This window comes from Phoxinus phoxinus (genome assembly GCF_949152265.1).
Source record: "Phoxinus phoxinus genome assembly, chromosome: 5".
NCBI lineage: Eukaryota > Metazoa > Chordata > Actinopteri > Cypriniformes > Leuciscidae > Phoxinus > Phoxinus phoxinus.
In genome coordinates, this window is record NC_136880.1 from 29,464,105 (window position 1) to 29,479,014 (window position 14,910).

At 40.2% G+C, this 14,910-nt stretch overlaps 1 protein-coding gene across 1 annotated transcript in view; it reads left to right on the plus strand.

Annotated features, from left to right (window-relative positions):
- Nucleotides 1-2,464: 2,464 nt before the first annotated feature.
- Nucleotides 2,465-14,910, plus strand: part of rnf220a (ring finger protein 220a) — a 221,413-nt gene continuing 208,967 nt past the window's right edge. The window contains exons 1-3 of the mRNA XM_079613459.1: nt 2,465-2,849; nt 4,111-4,180; nt 4,957-5,017. The gene's annotated coding sequence lies outside the window, so the exon portion shown is untranslated. The remainder of the gene's footprint in view (nt 2,850-4,110; nt 4,181-4,956; nt 5,018-14,910) is intronic.

The window sequence follows — 14,910 nt, forward strand, 5'->3', positions numbered from 1 at the left end:
GAGATGTACTCTTGTGTGACAGCCCTCCAGAAGCAAGGGCTCACAAAAGCTCTACAGAGGCACAGAAACAAAGCAGCAGGCTTTTGATTCCGCCGTACAGCCGACACTTCAGCTTCTCTTGTTCTCTACGGCAAAAGTCCCTTTGTTATATGTTCTGTATTATTGGATTTTCAAGTAGGCCTATATAATACTCAGATATAAGAGCAAAGAAATATAGAGTGGCCCTAAAAAGTATCTGGATACTTTAGCCACATTTAAAATATATCAATGTCATGTGCATTACATTTCAAACCCATTGGCATGTATTTTAAAGATTATAATAATTATAATAATTAATTATTAATAACAGAGAGATTGTCTTAGGCTAGGGCAAAAGCATTTGAATAAGTTCTATTCATACACACACATATATATATATATATATATATGTGTGTGTGTGTATGTGCATTTACATGTCCAAACATTTCTTTTGCCATTAATTGAAATAATCCAGTGAGATTTTTGTATGCACAAGGAGTCTGACAACAGCCGGTGCTCCACACGGAGATCTGATCTCAGCATCATCAAGTCCAACTGGGATTACATGAAGAAACTGAGACTAAATGCAGAACTGCGGGAACGGTTTTCTGTTTCTTCATGTAATCCCAGACAGACTCGATGATGGTGAGATCAGATAAGCATACCGGCTGTTGTCAAACTCCTTATACAAAAATCTCCCTGGATTATTACAATTAAGGGCATAAGTAATGTGTGGAAATGTAAACTGATTTCCTTACAGCAAAATATATAAATAACTGGCTTAAATTAATTTTTTGATAAGATTTTTGGACAGTACTGTATATATATGCATGTGTGTGTGTATTTGACAGCACTAATATATATATATGTGTGTAGTGTAATTATATGTTATTATTTTTTTAGTAAAAAATTTTTTTTTTCTCTTGGATGTGTTTCATACTAGGCTCTGCTCTCTTGTCTAATGAGGCCCTTCAGCATTGCATTAGTCTGAATGGGCATTCTGACACTATTCAGTGACTCATCTGAACCATGGATTATTATGTTTTGCTACGTTTTTCATCTTTTAATTAGTGTATTACACTGTTAATTTGTAACAACGGTGCGCACTGCATAGCCAATGTGTTATGTTCTGAGGAAAACCTGTAAATCAATCCTGAATGAAAAATCTATAGTTAAAAGCATACATTTATTTCAATTATGAAGAATTATTTAAAAAATGATCTGTTGCCATCTCACAAATTACATGTTTTTTATTTATTTAATGGGTTATATTCCTACGAAAACACCTCATGTAAATAACAGAGGCTCCTGTGGAGCAACAACCTTGACATCATTATAATAATCTTCTTTGTGTGTTTAAGAGGGTAGGACTGTGTTTAGCTTTGGTCCCATTAGTAAAAATCTTATGATTTATGCAGTTGCCGGTAGACTAATATCTTTAAAATTTTGCCTGGGACAACGATTCATCTTAAAGAATGATGAGAGGAGGTTGCTCTCTATGCAAAACGCATTAAGGCTAAATGAGGAGTCTATTACTCAAATCTGGCTGATAATCTGTTAGACCTCGCCAACTAAGGAGATTTAGATATGTCACCGCGATGATGGGCCCCACCTCCTCAGAACATCACACCAGCCTGATGTTTAAAAAGAAACCTCTATTTCCCCTGGACACACATCACTTATCAGCATATCTGTTATCATACCACAATTAATCTGTTCTTCCACTCCCACACACCCCATGAGGGGTTCATCGTGTGCGTGAAACACTCAGGAGACTCATGGCAACAGCCACATGTGTGTGGGAAAAGCCTGTTTATCATTGGGTTAATTAACACGCAGGGGTTTATTCCTCCACCGGACACGTGACTAGCTGTTCAGTGCAGCAGAAATGATCATGTGTCTCCCTGCTGCTCTTTTGTCTCAGTCATATAAATTTAATTAATAACAATAAACCCTTGCTGTGTTTACTGGTAATTATATATAGGCCTACTGTATACAGTTGGTCCAAAAGTCTGAATGCACTAGTGGTAATGCTCACTTTTGTCTAATAGCCTAATTATTATTATTCATTTTTTTTTTTAAACATACAGATTATATTATCAGAATTAAAAAAAAAAAATTCAATTGAAAAAATGTACATGAATTTTGGTCTGTCCTCTTTTTAGCACTGCCACCAACATTAACTCACATGCCACAAATTTGCTTCTGAAAATCTTAAATAGGCTATTTCTTCTTTATTTTAACAATAGCCTACATTTTGATTATCATTTTTCAAAATTATGCATTTAAAAAATACTGTGTATTTTCTAGTGGCCTCAGAAATGTGGACCTCATCATATGAAAAAAAGCGCCCTTATGGTTTAACCATTCTCTGGTTTAACCATAGACAGTTTAACCTTCGTCTCGACGGTTACAATTTCCAAACCTCCGTACTCCAGGGGGCGATAGCGTCACTTTCAGATGCCCTAGACGTGTTATTAATTTAGGCAAAGAACTTTGATTTAGGTAAATAACAAACAAAAAAAGCGGTTAAATTTAGGTCAAACTGTTCCCCCAATGAGGTGAATTAACTTAAAAGAGAAAACGGACCCTAAAAAAATACATTTACACGTATGCCCTCTGAACTTACGTAACGGTAACGTTAGCTAACGTCTGCGTTTAAGAAATTGCGTCGAAAGTTAACGCTTAACGTACGCTTAGGGCCTTCAGCTAATACCAAACAAAATACAGAATATGTTTCAGAGTAACTTAGTTGTCGTGCTGCAGAAGATACTTACGGGAGACATAATCCGGAGCCGGAGACTCCCGGAGTGTTTGGCGGACAGCGAGAGGTAAGTTAATGAGCGATTTCCTGGCATTGAAATTCAAACACAACGAATCAAATAACATCTTTATTACGAAAATGACGTATGAGAGAGTGGGGGAAGTGCCCCCTTAAAAAAAATTCTAAACGCAGTATAAATGTGTATTGATTAAACATATTACAAAGACTGTGAACTGTGAAGTACTGAATTGTGGAGTTAGACTTGACCGTTAAATAGGTTTTCACTATTGCTGTCACTGTTCAGGATTTTTGGGCGGGGGTAAAACGGGGGCTCGATAACGCACTGGAGCCCCTTACAATAGAGGACATTCACATGCAGTTTGATGAGTTACTGTCAGTAGTCTCAGTACTATTAGTTAGTTAATACCACTACGACTAACGTTTAGTCAACTATTAGCTATGCCTTCGTTACGTAAATGCGTACTACCCACTGATCTATATGATATATTAATCATTCTATATAACTTAGAGATCAGTGGTACTACCGAATGCGATCACGTACAAAACATCGGTGTCCTTATTTAAATTTCAGAAAAACTATCACATCAAGAAGCGGTGAATTCATTTTGTGAAGAGCCACCTTGATGGAGAGCTGAGGATCACCGCCAAAACCCGCCTCTGTAGTGATCATTTTACACGGGATAGTTTTATAAACTTTCGTCGGAGACAACTGGGATTCACTGATAAACTGGTGAATGGGGCCGAACCGAATATCTCCCGCCTCGGCCTTCATCCTCCCGTTGCGCCTACAACTGTGCCATTATCGGCCGTGCGTGCGGCACCAATGAGTGTGTAACGTTGCAGCGTAGCCAACGGACACAGCGTCTGAGAGCAGAGATAACTGCTAATTTTGTCAAGATTTTGATAGCTTATTTTATGTACTTTCCGGTGTTGTGCCGAATTTCGACCCCCCGGGTCGAATTATTACCCTCCTAGCATTGGTAGGTTAAGGATTAGGCAATCAGGTACTGACTTCAAGGAGGGGGGTAATAATTTGGCAGGGGGTCGAAATTCCGCACAACACCTAGTTTTTTTATCATTCAAATTTGGCTGGGTGGCAAATAACACATTTTTCTGTGGTGTGACAAACTCAGAACACATACTTAATTTTGACTTTATTAAATAACACTCCCTAACTACAGGCCTTACTATTTACATGATGTTCTGCAAAAAAAAAAGAAAAAAAAAAAAGCCTTTTTTTCAAACCAACACTTTTTTTCTTACTGATGAAAATTAAATCACTTACTGTGAAATCTGTTTTCTCTCAGGTACGTCACTGGTCTAAGCTTCACAGTGAATACGGTACTTCTACATCACTCATGTCAACTTTTATAGTCCGTAAGTAACAACAAAACATATCTTGACTTAAAAACAGTAGGGGGGCGTTTTACCCCAAGGGGTGTTTCCCCCCACTTTATATCAGTTTGGTTCTCATTCTGAGAGAAAGCAGCATTTTGTCTGTCCTGTGATATTAATTTCGGCTGCTGTCATGCTTTTTTCTTGTTTAAATGGACAGTTTGACATTTCTTGGAAAAATGTATCGTAACTGGGGTTGAAGTAGTACAGGGTGGAATTACCACATTTGGAATTACCATATTAATTACTCGCCCTCATGCCGTAAGACATTCATTCGTGCGTTCGAATGTGCGTTGGAGATTAATATTTTGTAAATAAATTGGTAAATTATGTTGTTGTTTTTTTGCACAAACAAAGCACTCGTGTCACTTAAAAAACATAAAATTGAGGTTAAACTCCTTGGGTCACATGGATTACTTTTATGATGTCTTTACTACCTTTTTGGGGCTTAAAAGTGGTAGTTGCGTAGTTGGTAGTTGGAGAGGGTTTCACAGATTTCATTAAAAATATCTTAATTTGTGTTCCCAAGATGAGGGTGAGTAATTAATGAGAGAATTTTCATTCACACACACACACACACACACACACACACACACACACACACACACACACACACACACACACACACACACACACACACACACACACACACACACACACACAGTATGAACAATATGAACATTCATATTCAACGTTTTGTGCTTTTGGTAGCCCTTTTTCAACTTATAATATGATTGATGTTTTTTTTTTTTTTTAAGGAGCTGCCAAATGGATTATTTTGGACGATCCCATAGACCAGTACTGTCATTGGAGTCTCAGGTAAGAGCAAGCCTAAGTTGTAGCTGAAAGTGATATCTCAGGTCTTGTATATTGAGGTCTGTATTCATTCACTCAGAACAGACGTTTAAAGGAGCACTCAGTACTTTTTGTCCTTATTAAATTGTTTTACATATGAATAATACTTTTTGAAATATGAAGATTCAGCAGGTACACACACACACACACACACACACACACACACACACACACACACACACACACACACACACACACACACACACACACACACACACACACACACACACACACACCAACAACTTAGAGCATCTTTAAATGTTATTTGGTAACTTTAGTAAGAAACCCACAGGAACTGGCATTGAAAGCGACATTTTTTGTAATTGTTTTGTATCAGTGCTGTGCAAAAGTTTGTTGAATTATTTTTTTTTACCGTCAAAGTGCTTGGCAGATGACGGAGGTAAAATCGCAGCCTCTCAAACCTAGGAAAATGGGCGACCTGTACAAGGCAGATCTTGTTTTGAACGGCCGTTTGTTACTAATTAATGGACTGCGGCCCATTCCTGGCCTGAAGTTAAACATAAGCGGCGTGAATTAAACATGGGCATCCCTCATCTTGGCACTACTTAAACTCTACGAGACAAAACCCAATGGAACGACTGTGACCGCGCCTGCCATTGGGCACTAAATGCATGCCGATGTGCACTTCACTTCACCCCACCCCCCGTGCATAAATTGCCACCTTCAGCGGCTGCCAATGGCATTAGCACCCAACAAGATCACCTCGACTGACAATGGTTAATTTGCGCTAATGATGCTTTATTCCTCCCATTACATTAAATCATTTCCCTTCACTGCTCAACCTTTCCGTGTGCCAGTGTGATTCCCTTCCCTTGCACAATGTCATTTAAATAATAGAAACATGATCTACAAAATATTACCAGCACATTACGAGATCTGAACAGTATTTACCTGACCCCTGGCTGGGAAGAAGCAATCGGCACATTAAAGCGCTCATTTCACATCCTCAAGCCGTCTAGAGATGCTTTTAGGCTTCTCAAAAGGAACATTTTTCTAAACTTTTGCCACTCTTGGGAAAAGTAAAAGTTTTATTGCACTCGAATTTCACACTGTCAGAAAATAGACTACATCCGAGTCTCAGTAATAGAATGAGACTGGTCAGCCCTGCGGCACTGGGTGTCTTTCATTTAAATGACACTACTCTGAAAAGGATAGGCATAAGTACTGCGGAGGGATGGGATTTTCAGCACTGTTACATCACTTTTAATCGGATAGAGGTGTGTAATTGGTACCGTATAAGCATGAATAAGTTTTAAGAATATTACACCAGAACAGAGAGAGTGTACTCTAATATTGCTTTAAGATAAAGTACACCAATGGGGGAACATTAACTTTTTAATGGTAATTTGTACCACTTGTCTTACTGGAAATTATCTTCTTGTACTACTTTTATCCTGTATTTAATAACGTTTTCTAAAAAGAGTTAGGCGATGAAAACTACCAGAAGGATTTACAGAGGTTTTCTCACTGCATTTATTCAGATGTAGTACTTTCTTTAATTTTCTTGGTTTGTTTTGCATTATTTTAGTTTACTGTTTTAGCTGATTGTTTAAATAAAATAGATCCTGTTGGTTAAAAGAAACCAAACGGGTAGAAAGTCTCTCCATAAAGCTGTGCCTTTGCTAATGTCTGAAAAGCTGTTGTTCCTGCATTAGTTAGTTCTAATGCAATATTTTCCTTTTATAAATTTTTACGTTATATTGTAGTTGATTTTTATTGGATCTCTTGATGCTTACTGGAGTTATCACAAAAATGAAGCAATTGTTGACATTGTGTGTGTTTTGTTGCATTCTTGAATTTATGTATTCATTCTCTTTTACTTGACTGTAGAGCCTGTGTTAATGAAAAACGTTTCTTTGTGAAAATGGCTATCACACAACCTGAGTAAGCAGGACTTAGCCCTGGTCAACAGTAAGGCTTCAATCTCATTAGCAGTTGATTAATGAAAGAGACTGTAACATCATATTAAGCGTAGCAGCACATTCGCAAAGAGGCAATTTTACAATTGGTCTAGAGTTATGGGTGCATATGTGGAGGGATCAGTTTGAATAAGGCATTGCTCATTCGTTATCTTTAATTGTTCCTGAGGAAGCTTTTAGTCTGGGTGAAATATGATTCTATTAGAAAACGATGCTTTCCCATTTAGAGCAAACAGACATGAATTATCTAATTTGGACCCTTTTCAGGACTGTGCTGTGTTATATTGTGAGGGTATAAGAGCCTTACAGTTTCATGCTTCCGATTGAATAGAAGTGATTGCAGTGGAAATGGAAAGGAAATCTGAAGGACAGAACTGAAATATGTTTTATTTGTGAACTCTGTGAAGTGCAGAAACTCTCCGATTTCTGCATGGTATAATAAAGTGTGCATAATGTTACGTTTTGTAGTTACCGTATATAGGCAATGTTTGAAAAGTTTTGTGAAAGGGTTGTAGCATTGATTCATTATTATTTTTTATTTAAATTTTTTTATAGCTCATGATGAACCTCTTCTGCAATTACATAAAAAAAAAAATACTATATAGTCAATATGCAGTTCCATATTAAGCCACTTTTTGTTCCTCTCTCTTCTCAGAGAGAGTGAATTCTTGTATTAAGAACTGAATTTTAGATATCTGGCATAATTGACTCGCATACAACTGTCAGACTGAAAAACAGAGATTTACGAAACTGCTAAATTAATGATAAATCTATAAATTTTCCCTGACTTGTCATTACCCAGCGCTGAATGACATACTGGGCCTAATATTTTATTTTTGCATATCTGACAGTTGACAGTTGACCATGTATGGATTTGATATTTTCTGATGGTCTACGCTTTGCTTCAACTCTGCAGTAATAAATATCAAGACACAATGGTCAAGCTCTAATTTCTCTTGATATTTTCTGTGATTGTATTTTTTTTTTATCCTCTCTTCCGACAGACGGATTTACTTTGTGCGCCTCAAATGTACTTCACATATACACACACAATTATGTTCAAAGGTGCCATTAAATTTGCTCGACCAGCCATTTGCACTTACCTGTGAGTCAGAGTAGCCCTCATGTCAAATCCTCGTCTCTTCATTCCATTTACCAATATATCAAATGATTTACCCCCGAATGGGACAGTGTTACAGTAACGATTAACCATTAACATTATCGCTTGTAAGACTCTTGACACCCAAGGAGTTAAGTAGCTTTTTGCATGGGTGACATGTGAGTGAAACATAATAAAGGTAATTTACTGCAAGGCAAATTCCATAGCTAAAGGGTTCCCATGTTAAATAGCTCAGTGACCTTTAGCGGCTGATTACATAAAGGAGGCACAATCAGATTAGAGCAGGGAGGGAAAGGTCAAGCGCATTCGCAGTGGTGGCCATTTCGGTCTACCTGGAGAGGCATCGTCTCAGAGCGCCGTCCGAAAAAGCAGCCGTCGGCTGGGGGCGACGAGGTAGTTAGCCTTTGTGCCCCAAGAGCCGTTTACGTAAAGGCCACCATCTGACATGCTCATGCGTCCCCTTGCTTTTATGTCCCAACGGATGGCACTGTATGTGAGAGCGTCTTCAACCTGAATGATCTGCAGAAGGACCTGTGCTTCAGGATGTTGAGTTTTGTTGTAGTGAAGTCATGTGAAAATCTGAATGTCAAGCGTCTGAATTCAGTAGAGTGATTCGGGATGTTTTTTTTTTTATTGGCCTGTCATTCTCTCTGAGCTGATGCTCTCAGCTGATACCATTGATAGCTGATATTGTTAACTTTTTCAGATACCAAATCACGTTAGCACAAAAATCTATGAACTAATCAGCACAAATACAGTTACCCTTATGCACGTAGAGTCGGGACCACATACATAATTCACTCAAACATTTTAATGATTTTGTTTGAGTGGTATTGTACAAAGTTAGTTTTGACTACTAGATGCAATGAGAATGAGGTGGACTGAGCGATATTTGAGCTTGAATCTCAATACTTGCAACACTGTGTCTCAGATCACATGCACTGCCTACAATTTTTTAAAGACTTTTCTCATTTTTAGCACAATAAATTACTTCATAACCATTAAATGTTTTTAATAATTTTTTTGTTTCATAGTTAGTTGAAATTGATTTTCTTTTCTGGCATACACTAAGAAAGAAAGAAAGAAAGAATTGTCTGTGTATGTGTGTAATATAATAATAATATGTTGCATTAGCTAATTTTTTTAATCATCTAAATTGAACAAGCAGCAAAAAAATTTTTTTTGAGTGTTGATCCTGTATGAACTCAACCATTACTGTATTAAAATTCTACTGTATATTGCCATTAGATCGTGGTTGGGCATTATTATTTCCGAAAAGCATTAATAGTACAACTTTGTGTTTTCCCTGTTCAGATCTCATCTGAAGTTACGCTTAACCTTGAAGGAGGCACTTTGTCTTATTTGATCCAGCATGCATCCAATATATAGACAGGAACAATATGTGAAATGTGTGTTTGCTTTGCAGTTCACCTTGCAAAACGAGGCCTTCCGAGGTACAGACAACTAATTTGTATAACCACAGTGTAGGTTTCAGTCATCTAGGACCAATCCATATGATTTTCCATAACACTTGTGAACATACACAAGTGCATACCACTTACATGAAGTGTAACACAAACAACAAATACCAAGAGTGTCTACGTTTCAATAGTATAATGATATCGACTACTGTACCATTCAGCTAGAGAACGGCTTTGCAACACCGAGCTCATTGTATAAAAAAAAAGGAAAAGCAGTGTGTGTTCACAAAAAATGGCACAGTTTCATAGATATGATAGAGTAATATTTTGCACAGTGCAGTTACAGACCCAGTGGAGGGTCAGTGAATGGTAGAAAAATGGCAGCTTAGAAAGAGCGGCGTTATCAAGTGGCTTTTCTCCACTTGTTGACAGGAGAATGGATCTGGGTGGCCGTGTTTTTGTTATTATAATCTCTTAGCACAACCTCCATCGCACTAGTGAGTCTGGCAGGCTGGGGAGATGGCAAGTGATGAGACATTATTTGTGTGTGTGGCTGTGTGTATTTGAGCTAACTAGACTGTGTCTACAGTATGTGTGCGTGGGCAAGTGTATGTGTGCGCGGAGGGCGGGAAGGCAGTTTGTCTTAGGCGCAGATCGACGCTGGCTGGCCTGTCAGCTGGTTTTATGGCGGGCCCATTAAGGGGCTGACATGGTTAATGCTGATTGCGGCAGGCGCAGCGAGGACCTGACAGTAACGGTGTGCTGAGTGACGCAGATGATGTTAACAAGCCGGGGGAAGCGACTGGGGCCCGTGTTTACAATGTGGGGGTGCTAAAGCTGTCTATGCGATAACCACCAACCTCCTCGGCACACACACACACACACACACACACACACACACACACACACACACACACACACACACACACACACACACACACACACACATGCCGAGGCTGGCACAAACTACACCAGTGGATAATTAGGCAGCCTGGCTTCATTCCTTACCCTTCCTTACAGTGGAGAGCTGCAGTGGCCCGTCACTTACGGAGTGAAGATGACTCTGTATCTCAGACTATTTCAAGCTTGCTGTTCGACCACAGACGTTTCATCTTGACTGCTCTATCCAGTTCGTCTTTGATTCATTTGTATATAAACTGTGGCAAGATATCGCTGGCACACTCACCAAAAATGCGCTTACCGGAAAATACAGTGGCTCAACAATAAGGTTTTTTATTTAATTTAAATTTTTTTTTACTGTTGGGCCGGTAGTTTCGATTTTTATTTGCATTTACTGGTCCCACCTCAAAAGATTGATCAATCTGTATTTTTAGCAATGTATTATATTTCCTAAAAGTTTTTTTTTTTTTTTAGTAATAATAACTAGTAATAAACTTTCATACCGGCCCTGGTCCTATGATGTCAGTTAAAATCATAAATAGAAATTTAGCATGTTGATACATTTACATTTATTCATTTAGCAGACGCTTTTATCCAAAGCGACTTACAAATGAGAAACAATAGAAGCAATTAAACTAGCAGTAGGACAACAGTATGTAAGTGCTATGACCCTTCACAGTACAATCCAACACATTTTTTTTTTTTTTTTTAAAGAATAGATAAGAAAGTGTTAGTAGTATTGGATCAAGTGCTCAAGTGCTGCCGAAAAAGATACGTCTTCAGCAGTTTCTTAAAGATGGCTACAGACTCAGCAGCTCTGGCTGAGTTAGGCAGATCATTCCACCAGCAGGGAACAGTCATGGTGAAGGTCCGAGAGAGAGATTTTGTGCCTCTTTGAGATGGCACCACCAGACGCCGCTCACTTGCAGAGCGCAAGTTTCTGGATGGCACATAAGTCTGAAGTAATGAGTTCAGGTACAGGGGAGCAGTGCAAGTGGTTGTTCTGTAGGCAAACGTCAGTGACTTGAATTTGATGCAAGCGGCAACCGGCAACCAGTGCAATTTCGTGAGGAGAGGAGTGACGTGTGCTCTCTTCGGCTCGTTGAAGACCACTCTGGCTGCAGCATTCTGGATCAGTTGCAGAGGTTTGACAGTGCAAGCTGGAAGACCAGCCAGGAGAGCATTACAATAGTCCAGTCTGGATAGAACAAGCGCCTGAACAAGGAGTTGTGTAGCATGCTTTGATAGGAAGGGTCTGATCCTTCTGATGTTGTACAAGGCAAATCTGCATGACCGGGCAGTGCTAGCGATGTGGTCTGTGAAATTCAATTGGTCATCAACTACAACTCCAAGGTTCCTGGCTGATCTTGATGGAGTTATGGATGACGAGCCTAGCTGAATGGTGAAGTTGTGATTAAGTGCTAGGTTAGCCGGGATTACAAGTAGCTCTGTCTTCGCAAGGTTTAGTTGAAGGTGGTGGTCCTTCATCCAGCCAGAAATGTCTGTCAGGCAGGCTGAGATGCGAGCGGCTACTGTCGGATCATCAGGCTGGAATGAGAGGTAGAGTTGTGTGTCATCAGCGTAGCAGTGGTAGGAAAACCATGTTTCTGAATCACAGATCCTAGTGATGTCATGTAGATTGAGAAGAGAAGTGGTCCAAGCACTGAGCCCTGAGGCACACCAGTGGCTAGATGTTGGGACTTAGACACCTCACCCCTCCACGACACCCTAAAGGACCTACCCGAGAGATAAGACTTGAACCACTGGAGTGCAGTTCCCGAGATCCCCTTCATCTTTAGGATTGACAGGAGGATCTAGTGGTTAACTGTGTCAAAGGCAGCAGACAGATCCAGCAGGATAAGAACTGAGGACTTGGAAGCTGCCCTTGCCAATCTCAGAGCTTTAATTACTGAGAGCAGAGCAGTCTCAGTTGAGTGTCCGCTTTTGAAACCAGACTGATTGTTGTCCAAGAGGTTGTTCTGCGTAAGAAAGGAGGAGATCTGGTTGAAAACAACTCGTTCAAGTGTTTTTGCGACGAATGGAAGAAGGGATACCGGTCTGTAATTCTCTAGATGTGCTGGATTTAGAGTGGGTTTCTTAAGCAGTGGGGTTACCCGAGCCTGCTTGAATGCTGTGGGAAATGTACCAGTGTGAAGAGATGTGTTTATGATGTGTGTGAGTGTGGGTATAACAGAGGAAGAAATAGCTTGAAGTAGGTTAGTGGGAATAGGATCAAGCGGACAGGTAGTAGGGCGATTGGAAAGGAGGAGTTTGGAGACTTCGGTCTCTGAAAGCAAGGAGAAAGAGGGTAGAATGTGTGTGTTAGCTGGTAAAATGTGTGTGTTAATTTGTGGATTAGTAAATTGGCCGCTGATGGTGGTAGTTTTGTTTATGAAGAATGTGGCAAAATCATCAGCTGTTTGGGTTGATGAAGGAGGAGGAGGAGGAGGAGGGTTAAGAAGGGAGGAGAAGGTTTGGAAAAGCATGCGAGAGTCAGAAGAATTGTTAATTTTGTTGTGATAGTAAGTCATTTTAGCAGTAGATATGTTAGCAGAGAAGGAAGAGAGGAGGGATTGATAAATGCCAAGGTCAGTATGATCTTTGGATTTGCGCCACTTCCTCTTTGCACCCCTGAGTTTAGCACGATGTTCACGGAGAACATCAGATATGGTCTGGAGGAAAGGGGGCAGAAGTTGTCCAAGCAGGATGTTAGAGTGGAGAAAAGAGTATCAGTTGCACTGTTAGTATCTAGTGCTGAGAGCTGGTCCGGTGGAGGAAGTGTGGATGAGACCAAAGAGGATAGGCGAGAGGGTGAGAGTGAGCGTAGGTTACGCCGAAAGGTGACCTATGGAGGAGTGCGTGTTGTGTTCTGAGGCAGGTTGAGGTTGAGAGTGAGGAGGAAGTGATCTGAGGTGTGCAGTGGAGTGACAAGAGCATGGTCAGTGGAGCAGTAGCGTGTGTAAATAAGGTCCAATTTGTTACCCGATTTGTGAGTAGCCGCTGTCGATACTCGTTTGAGGTCGAATGAGGCAAGCAGAGTGTGGAAATCAGCAGCTTGAGGTTTTTCAAGGTGGATGTTGAAGTCTCCAAGAACTATGAGTGGAGTGCCATCCTCTGGGAAGGATGAGAGTAGCACATCAAGCTCCTCTAAGAAACTGCCAAGCTGACCTGGGGGACGATATACAACTACACAATGAATTTTAATAGGACTAGTGATGGTAATAGAATGTGATTCAAATGAGTTGTTACACAGAGGTGGTAAATTATTAAATTTCCAATCGTTTGAGATGAGCAGCCCGGTACCTCCACCCCTTCCAGTCAGACGAGGGGTGTGTGAGAAAGTGAAGTTAGTGGAGAGCGCAGCTGGTGTGGCAGTGTCCCCTGGTCTGATCCAGGTCTCAGTCAGGGCCAGAAGGCTGAGACCTGTATGACTAGAAATAGATGGAATGAAATCAGCTTTGTTAACTGCGGACTGGCAATTCCAGAGACCAATAGGAAAAGAGAAGATAGTACTAGAACACATGGGAAGGGTACGCAGGTTGTTAGGATTGTGCCGCCTCCGACGTGTGGCATTGGATTTACGAATGTTAGTAATAGTAGGGATTATAAAACACATGGTGTAAGAGCTCACAAATAGAAAGATCAGTTGACAGTCGAGTAGAAAAGAGAGGAAGTGATAAGATAATAAATGAGATAAAACAGAGATAGAAATTACTACTCAAGTGCCTTGTCGGTGTCCTTGCTCGGTGGAGTCGCACAGGTAGAGTCGTTTGGTCTTTACACTCTTCGGTCTTCACACGATGAGGGCTTCACACCACAGCTGCCGCGACCGCTGCCGCGGAGCACTAAACCTATTTATACACGCCTAACACCTGATTGTTGAATGCAGCAGGCCACGCCCCGCAGCGAAACTCAGAGACATGACACAAACAAACGCCACGTGCGCTCGCGGTTTGCCAGAGTAAAACACAGTAAACAACACAAAGTTTCCTAGCAACAAAGAATCGCGCTAAAAATCGACTGAGAAAAGTAAACACACTGATGTTCTCTCTTGCTGTTCGACTGCTTCTTCATACGTTTGTGGGCAGAGATCATGATAATAACGAGTACAATGTAAATAATATGGTATTTGAATACTACAATCATTTATTTCCATCAAATGCATGAACGTACCACCAAAGTACCCTCTATTTCATTATTGTGTTGATTCGATTGAACATGCACGGCTACTGAGGATGAAGACCCTTCTTTTGCTCATTTTTTTCATGTTTATATATCCCATCTTGCGCATTTGAATGTCAATTGAATTAAAGAAACATTCTGATATTAGATTTGATGCGTGCAGTCTGTATTGCCCGCAGTCGTCTTCCGCAGCTGCCAAAATGACACGATTTCTTCAATGATCTAAAGAAACATGCTCAAAAACAATTAGTGTTGAGAACTCACATTTCAAATTAAGCTGTGGGGCCATTGCAT